The 8,183-nt window shown below is 45.5% G+C and overlaps 1 pseudogene; it reads right to left on the bottom strand.

Moving 5' to 3' along the window:
* Window positions 1-7,591: 7,591 nt before the first annotated feature.
* LOC123460518 lies at window positions 7,592-7,735 on the bottom strand (annotated as a pseudogene).
* Between the last annotated feature and the right edge of the window lie 448 nt (window positions 7,736-8,183).

The raw sequence follows: 8,183 nt of genomic DNA on the forward strand, positions 1-8,183 counted from the left end.
CTGAATTCTCACCCACTGATGCACCTAAGCTACCTGCCTTTGAGCTTGAAAGGGGACTGAGGTAGCAAGCCCTGAAGGTGCCCAGACTCTGGCTGGGTACACTGGGGTCTGTGAACAGTCTGTGCTCTCCCACCTCAGGGGAGTGGGGGATGGGTGGCGATGTACAGGTAGGGGATGGCATCTGCACTGGTGCTAGTGACTCAGTGTGGACTTGTGTGGCTCTTGCTGTGGGAGTGGGCCCGCTGCACGTGCAATTGTAGTGCAGAGGCAGATGATGTGGGTATGGGATCAGGACACAGCAGAGGCTGTCTGGCAGCAAGTGATGTGAGTACAGCAGCAGGTGATCTGGCAGCCACCTATTCACGGCAGGGTTGGCCTCCACAGGCCTGCGAACCGAGCACCACACGGCTGGTCTAGTCACAGGATCAGAGAAAAAGGGCGAGGTAGGAGGTCTCAGCTTCAGTGCAGCAGGCTGGCAGGCGTGACTGGTGGGTGCCGGATCAGAGCACAGGGCGTGTGGGCGGACGGGGGGCGTGGGAGGCGATGGGGTGTATGGGGTGAGTGGGGCATGCGGTGGGGGCGTGTGGGGTGCGCCGGGGCACCGGGCAATCAGGGTGGGGCATGCGGGAGGTGGCAGGGCTCAGGGGTGCCAGGTGAGGTGCCCTGGAGGGGCGGGGGGCGTGGGGCCCTCTGGTCGGTCAGGGGTGGCGAGGATCGCACCTTGGGCGTGGGGGGTCGCGCGTGCAGGGGGGGTGTGTGGGGCGTGGGGGTGCGGGGCACCCAGGAGGTGCAGAGGTGCGGGGGGCGGGGCGCGCGGTGGAGGCACGGGGCGCGCAGGGTGGTGCGGGGCAGTGTGCGGGAGTTGTGGGACGCCGCGGTGCGTGGGGGGGCTAGGGGTGTGGGGCACGTGGGGGGAGCGGGGTGCACAGGGGGGCTTGGGGGATGGGGGGAGAGGGCACGGGGCACACCGGCGTGCGGGACACCACGGGATGCTGCGGGGTTCTCTGGACGCGCCTGGGGGCGCGGTGCATGGGGGGGGTCGCGCGGGGCGTGTAGGGGAGGGCGGGGCATGCTGAAGCATGCTGGGGCGCTGGATGCGCAGGGGACAGGGCGCTGGGGGGGCGTGAGGCTCACGCGGGTGGTGCGCGGGGGTCGTGGGATGCGCGGCGGGGTCGCAGGGGACGCGGGGCACGCCTTTGCACGCAGGGGCGCGCTTGGGATGTGCGGGGGTGTGCGGTCCTCGACAGTGGGGGGACCAGGGGCGCGCGGGGTGGTGGTTCGGGAGGGGATGGGGCTGGGCGCGGGGGGGCAGGGAGCGCCGTGCGGCGCGTTGGTTGGGGGTGCCAGGCACACGGGGGGCGGTGTGTGGGGGGGCGGCTACAAGCGAGGGGCACTCGGGGGGTGGGAGGGGGCAGGGCGGGTCGTGCGGGGGGGTCCCGGGGGTCGCGGGTTACGCGTGGGGTGCGGAGCCCGCTGAGGTAAGAGGGCAAGGGATGCCGCGGGGCGCTCTGGACACATAGGGCCGGATGGGGCGGGGCGCGTGGGGGGGGCTCGAGGAGCGTGGGGGTGGGGCACGGGGGTCTCGGCGCGTGCGCGGGACACAGGGGTGCGGGGCATGCCTGGGCTCCTGGGGCGCGGGATGCTGCGGGGCGCTCGGTGCGCGCCTGCCACATGTGGATAGGGAGCGTGGGGCGCTTGGGGTTGTGGGGGGGGCGGGGCGTGCGGGGGGGCTCGAGGCACGCAGGTGTGGGGCGCGGGGCTCTGAGGCGCGCGGGACGCCGCGGGGCACTCGTGCCACGCCTGCCGTGTTTGGATAGGGTGCGTGGGGCATGCGGGTGGGGGGTGCGCGGGCGTTGGGCGCGGGTGTTGTGGGGCGTGCGGGGCCTGATGTGCCGGGACGCGGGCCACGCCCAATGCGGTGGGTCGCTGAGGGCTGGGTGGCAGGGCGTGGGTTGCGGGGGTGTGTGCTTCCCTCTTTTACACCAATCTGTGCCCTCCCTCTTTCAAAAAGTTCCTAATTTCCCTTGAATACTTGCTTTTTTTCCCCTTTTTGTCTGTAGTGCAGCTAGGCGGTCACCATCTTGACCGGAAACCCGAGTTTCTAGTCTTTAATTGAGCTTTCGTATATTTGGACTTGAGTGTAGTGAATGGAAAAATTTGTGGATCAAGTTTCAGTTTCCTGTATATGGTTATCCAGTTTGTTCAGTACCATTTGTTGAAGATGCTGTCTTTTTTCCAGCCTCTATTTTTAGGGCCTTTGTCGAATATCAAGTAGCTATTGTTGCTTTACCAAAAGTCCAGGTCCTCAAGTCTATTCCATTGGTCCATAATCCTGTAATTATGCCAGTACCATGGTGTTTTTATTACTATGGCATTGGAAAATAGCTTTAAATTAGGTATGGTGATGCCTCCAGAGGTATTGATTTTGCTGATTATATGTCTGGATATGCGAGGTCTTCTGCCTTTCCATATGAGTTTTGAGATATTTTTTTCTATCTTTGTGAAGAACACTGTAGGGATTTTAATTGGAATTGCATTTTATTTATATATTACGTGTGGTTAGATTGCCATCTTCACAATGTTAATTCTGCCTATCCAGGAGCATGGGAGGTCTTTCCATTTTCTCACGTCCTCCTCAATTTCTTTTTTGAGTGTTTTTATGTTTTTGTTGTACAGATCTTTCACTTCCTTGTTTAACATTATTCCAAGGTAATTTTTTTGTTGTTGTTTTTATTGAAAATGGGACTATGTCCCTTATTTCTTTCTCTGTATCTTTGTCATTTGCATATAGAAAGGCTGCTGATTTGTGTTCATTGATTTTGTATCCTGCTACTTTGCTATAGGAGTTAATCACCTTCAGGAGTTTTGGGATGGAGTCTCTCAGGTCTCTTACATACACAATCATGTCATCAGTGAATAGAACTAACTTAACTTCTTCCTTTCCAAACTGTATCCCTTTTATTTCCTTCTCCTGTCTTATTGCTTGTGCTAGGACTTCAAGTACTATATTGAAAAGTAGAGGCGAGAGTGGACAACCCTGTTTTGTTCCTGATATTAATGGGAATTCCTCCAGTCTCTCTCCATTTAGTGTTATTTGGGCCTTCAGAGCTTTGTATATTGCTTATGTTATGTTAAGATATGTTCCAACCATGCCAATTCTCTCCAATGTTTTGACAATGAAGTGATGTTGTGTCTTGTCAAAGTCCTTTTCCGCATCTATCAGAGAGATGATGTGGTTTTTATATTTAATATGGTTTATGAGGTGTATTACAATGATGGATTTTCGTATGTTGAACCACCCTTGTGTTCCTGGGATGAATCCCACTTTGTCAAGGTGGATAATGCTTTTGATGTTTGTTGGATTCGTTTTGCGAGGATTTTGTTCAGGATCTTTGCATCTAAGTTCATCAGGGAAATAGACCAATAGTTTTCTTTTCTTGTGGCATCCCTGCTTGGTTTTGGAATTAGGGTTACACTAGCTTCATAAAAGGAGTTGGGTAGCTTTCCTTGTTCTCCAGTTGTTTGGCACAGTTTGAGGAAGATTGGTTTGAGTTCTTCCATGAAGGTTTGATAGAATTCAGCTGAGAAGCCATCTTGTCTTGAACTCTTTTTTTGGCGAGTTTTTTTTTTTTTTTTTTAAGTATTACTTTTATAATCTGTGAGTGTGATGGGTTCATTGAGGTGATTAATTTGCTCTGAGTTTAGCTTTGATTGGTGGTATGCATCCGGGAATTTATCTATCTCCTCCACATTATCCAGTTTTGTGGAGTAGAGGTTTTTTAAATAAGTCCTGAAGATTCTCCCAATTTCACTTATGTTGCAGTCTGGTTCACGTTGCTAGTAGAAATCACCCAACAAAAAACAGCTTCTGGGAAAAAGAGATTTATTTTGGCTCACAGGCTTGAGGGGAAGCTCCACGATGGCAGGGGAAAACGATGGCATGAGCAGAGGGTGGACATCATCCCCTGGCCAACATAAGGTGGACCACAGCAACAGGAGGATGTGCCAAACACTGGCATGGGGAAACTGGCTATAAAGCCCATAAGCCCCCCCCCCCCCCCCAACAATACACTCCATCCAGGAGACATTAATTCCCAAATATCCATCAGCTGGGGAGCTAGCATTCACAACACCTAAGTTTATGGGGGACACCTGAATCAAACCACCACAACTTACATCTGTTTTGATTTCTCCTTTTTCATTTTTAATTTTGTTAATTTGAAGCTTCTTTCTCTTTTTTTTTTTTTTTTTTTTTTTTTTTTTGCTTGATCAAATTGGCCAGGGGTTGGCCAATCTTGTTTATTTTTTCAAAGAACAAGCTCTTTGTTTTGTCAATTGTCTTAATTGTATCCTTTGTTTCCAATTCATTAATTTCTGCTCTGATTTTAATTATTTCTTTTCTTCTGGAGCTCTTTGGGTTGGATTTTTCTTGCTTTTCCAGTTCCTTTAGGTGGATGGTTAGGTAATTTATTTGGTATCTTTCTGTCTTTTTTATGAAGGCATTGAGTGCTATGAATTTTCCCCTGAGCACCACCTTCATTGTGTCCCATAAGTTTTGGTACGATGTGTTCTTGTTGTCATTCAATTCCTGAAATTTGGCAATATCATTTTTTAGGAGAATGTGTTGTCTTGGATTTTGGATGGAAAGTTCTGTAGATGTCTGTTATGTCTAAGTTATCTGTGGTTTTGTTGAGCTCTCTTACTTCCCTGTTGAGCTGCTGTTTGGATGATCTGTCTATTACTGATAATGGTGTATTGAAATCCCCAGGTATGATGGTGTTGGAGGTTATTTCTGTTTTATTGTGAAGTAGGTTTTGTTTTATGAACTGTGGTGCCCCTGTGTTTGGTGCATACAGATTTATGATTGTAATATCCTCTTGATGGATCATTCCCTTGATAAGTAGGAAGTGGCCTTCTTTATCTTTTTTAGTTATTTTTGGATTGAAGTCTATGTTATCTGATAATAATATTGCTACGCCTGCTTCTTTCTTATTCCCATTTGTTTGGAATATTATTTTCCACCCTTTCACCCTGAGGAGGTGTCTGTCTTTAGCAGTGAGGTGGTTTCTTGAAGGCAACAGATTGTGGGGCCTAATTTTTTGATCCATCCTGTTAGCTTGTATCTCTTAATGGGTGAATTTAGGCATTAATATTTAGGGTAATGACTGTAAGATTTGATTAATCCCTGCCATATTTGATGGTATGTGTATGTTGGTTTTTTCATGGTGGTGCACTCCAAGCTTCTGTATGCAGGGATCGATCAGCACACGGTCAAGGTGGATATGGTGGCTACTTGGGGGGAGGCATGGGCTACCCACCCGCGAAGGCATCAGTGATTCCCTGTTTCTCCCTCCCCCCCCCGTGCCCTCCCACTGGCAATCTATTGGAGATTGCTGTCCCCTAAAAGACCCAGTGAACACTTAATGTCTTGCCTTTCTTTCCCCCAGATATGCAGTGCATCTAGGAAGTTGCCATCTTGGCCGGAAGTCGAATGTGAGGTTTTTGTATAGTCTTATTCACATTACACATCTTGTTAACTTAGATTACTATTTCACTCTTTGCAGCTTGTTCCCTGAAATTATGCTATAGTCATTCCTTAAGATTAAATCTGAATTTTCACACAAACAAGTTTTTAGTTTCATTGTGTTATTTAATGATTTAAGTACATGGTCCATTTATTTATGAAAGGCTGGAGGTCATCTTAATTTCAAATGATTATTAACATACTTCAAACCATTCCTTTGTTTCCAGTGTTAAATGGATGATACTACAAAAATGGATAAATGTTCCAGACGTCAGTCTGTATGCCTTTGACACTGAAAACAATGCCAGCCATAAGGGCCAAATGGTGGCATTCTGTCATTAATACTGTTAATTCTGTGTGTGTGTGTGTCTTACATATTGTTGCAACCAGACTATTTAGAACATATACACATCTCCATAAGTAAAGTGTTATGTTCAAAATCACCTGCAAGTTCAAATAATATTCTGGAATGTTTCCTTTGCAATTTAGCAAAGTATCAGTGCCCCTATAATGATTTTTATAGGTGATAAGGATTTTAATCATGGATTATCTTTTGGATAAAGTACCTGCACTGTCAGAGTCTGGTTTTCATTGAACCACCATAATGTGGTTCAATGAACTCAGCTGCATACTGGTTACATTTTCATTCATAGATATCTTGACTACTGGGGTCATTATTATTGGTTAAAAGGTTTTATATAAGAAAACCTTCATTTCCGTATATGAAGCTAGATATGACTTTTGCATTCTAACCTCCATTAACTCATTCATATGCTTGCTAAATGCTGGCATATAAAATCATTGTAATCTGACTGGGCAGAATATAAACAAATTTAAATGAAACAAATTTAATAATTTTGAAAGGTTACCTGGCAATAACCAATACAAGAAGTTGTTCTTTTATTTTAAGTCATCAAAAAAAAAAAAATCTTCCTTACTAGATACAGAGAAATGTTTGAGTCATTTTCTGTCTATCAATTTTCTTCACACACTATTTTTTGCCAACATTGTGGCATAATAACAGCCTCTATTGTGAACATTTGTTTTACCATTCATAGTGATGTTCTCAAGAAAATTCTAAGTAACATTTAAAACGGAGTATTTTCTGGGCTGGAGAGATGGCTTAGCAGTTAAGTGCTTGCCTGTGAAGCCTAAGGACCCTGGTTCGAGGCTCGGTTCCCCAGGTCCCACGTTAGCCAGATGCACAAGGGGGCGCATGCGTCTGGAGTTCGTTTGCAGAGGCTGGAAGCCCTGGCACGCCCATTCTCTCTCTCTCCCTTTATCTGTCTTTCTCTCTGTGCTTGTTGCTCTCAAATAAATAAATAAATAAATAATTCTAAAATGGAGTATTTTCTGAGTAATGAGACAGTTTGATTATTGATCTGTCAGAAGTGTTGACATAATGTGAGGTAACACTATTTGAGGTATTCATAAAAATGCTTGTTTGCTTTTTTGCTTCACAAATACATGTATGGTAGATGTTTTATATGTGACCTTAATATCTAACTAAATTTTAACTTACATGATTACTATCATTTATGAAAATAATCTATTAAATTTAAATAATTTAACATAGGCCAGGCATAGTGGCTCATGCCTTTAATCCCAGCACTCAGGAAGCAGAGGTAGGAGGATCACTGTGAGTTCAAGGCCACCCTGAGACTACATAGTGAATTCCAGGTCAGCCTAGGCTACAGCAAGACCCTACCTCCAAAAACCTATCATAATAATAATAATAATAATAATTTAATATTGCTCTGATTTCATAACTAAAATTGTAACCCTTTCTGAGTCATTAAACTTTATCAAGCTTCAGTCATGCTAAGTTTGCTTCTATGTAATAGAATTTGGATGAGCAATACCTACTTGTATGTATCAGCTTTGTTCAAGTGATTCTACAAGGCTGTAAAAGCACACTCTTTTATAACCAAGCAGTACAAAAAGAAATGTCTATCATCCACATACCTTTGCACATCCTTTATGCTACTCTGCTTTCTAAAAGTCTATATTGCAGAATTCTTATAGAGATTTTTAAATATTTTACTTTTACCCCCTACCTCCACCCCGCGATGTTTCTTTCAAATGCATTGACTATCACATTTCCAAATGTCTGAACTTTCTAAGGCCAACAGACTACAGAAAGACATTACTTTAGGCTCCTGTTTGAAACCAGCAGCTTCAGCAAAACTGCCGGCTTTGATTCAGGGCCAATACTTTTATTTTTAAGAATATTCTTATTCATTTATTTGAGAGACACAGAGAGAATGAATATAGGTGTGCTAGGATCTCTTGCTGCTGAGAACAAACTGTAGAGTCATGTGCTGCCCTGTGCATTTGGCTTTATGTGTGTCCTGGGGAATCAAACCTGGGCCCTCAGACTTAACAAACAAGAACCTATGGAACCATCTCCATATGCTTTATGTAATCAGAAAGCTGATGTATTTTAAGTATAGATTAGGATAGTTTCTGAGATGGGATCAATCTATTCTCAACAAGCAATTGTTATATAAGAATCTGCATGTAGTTATTAAATGTGAAATTCCCATGTAACAGAACTTTAGTCTGAAATACAGGTTTATACAATAAAAAATCTATAAGGAAATAATTAATATGTACTGTGGATCATGTTCTTATTAGTGATAGTGATATTACAACTTCT

This window comes from Jaculus jaculus, chromosome 4, assembly GCF_020740685.1.
Source record: "Jaculus jaculus isolate mJacJac1 chromosome 4, mJacJac1.mat.Y.cur, whole genome shotgun sequence".
Lineage (NCBI taxonomy): Eukaryota > Metazoa > Chordata > Mammalia > Rodentia > Dipodidae > Jaculus > Jaculus jaculus.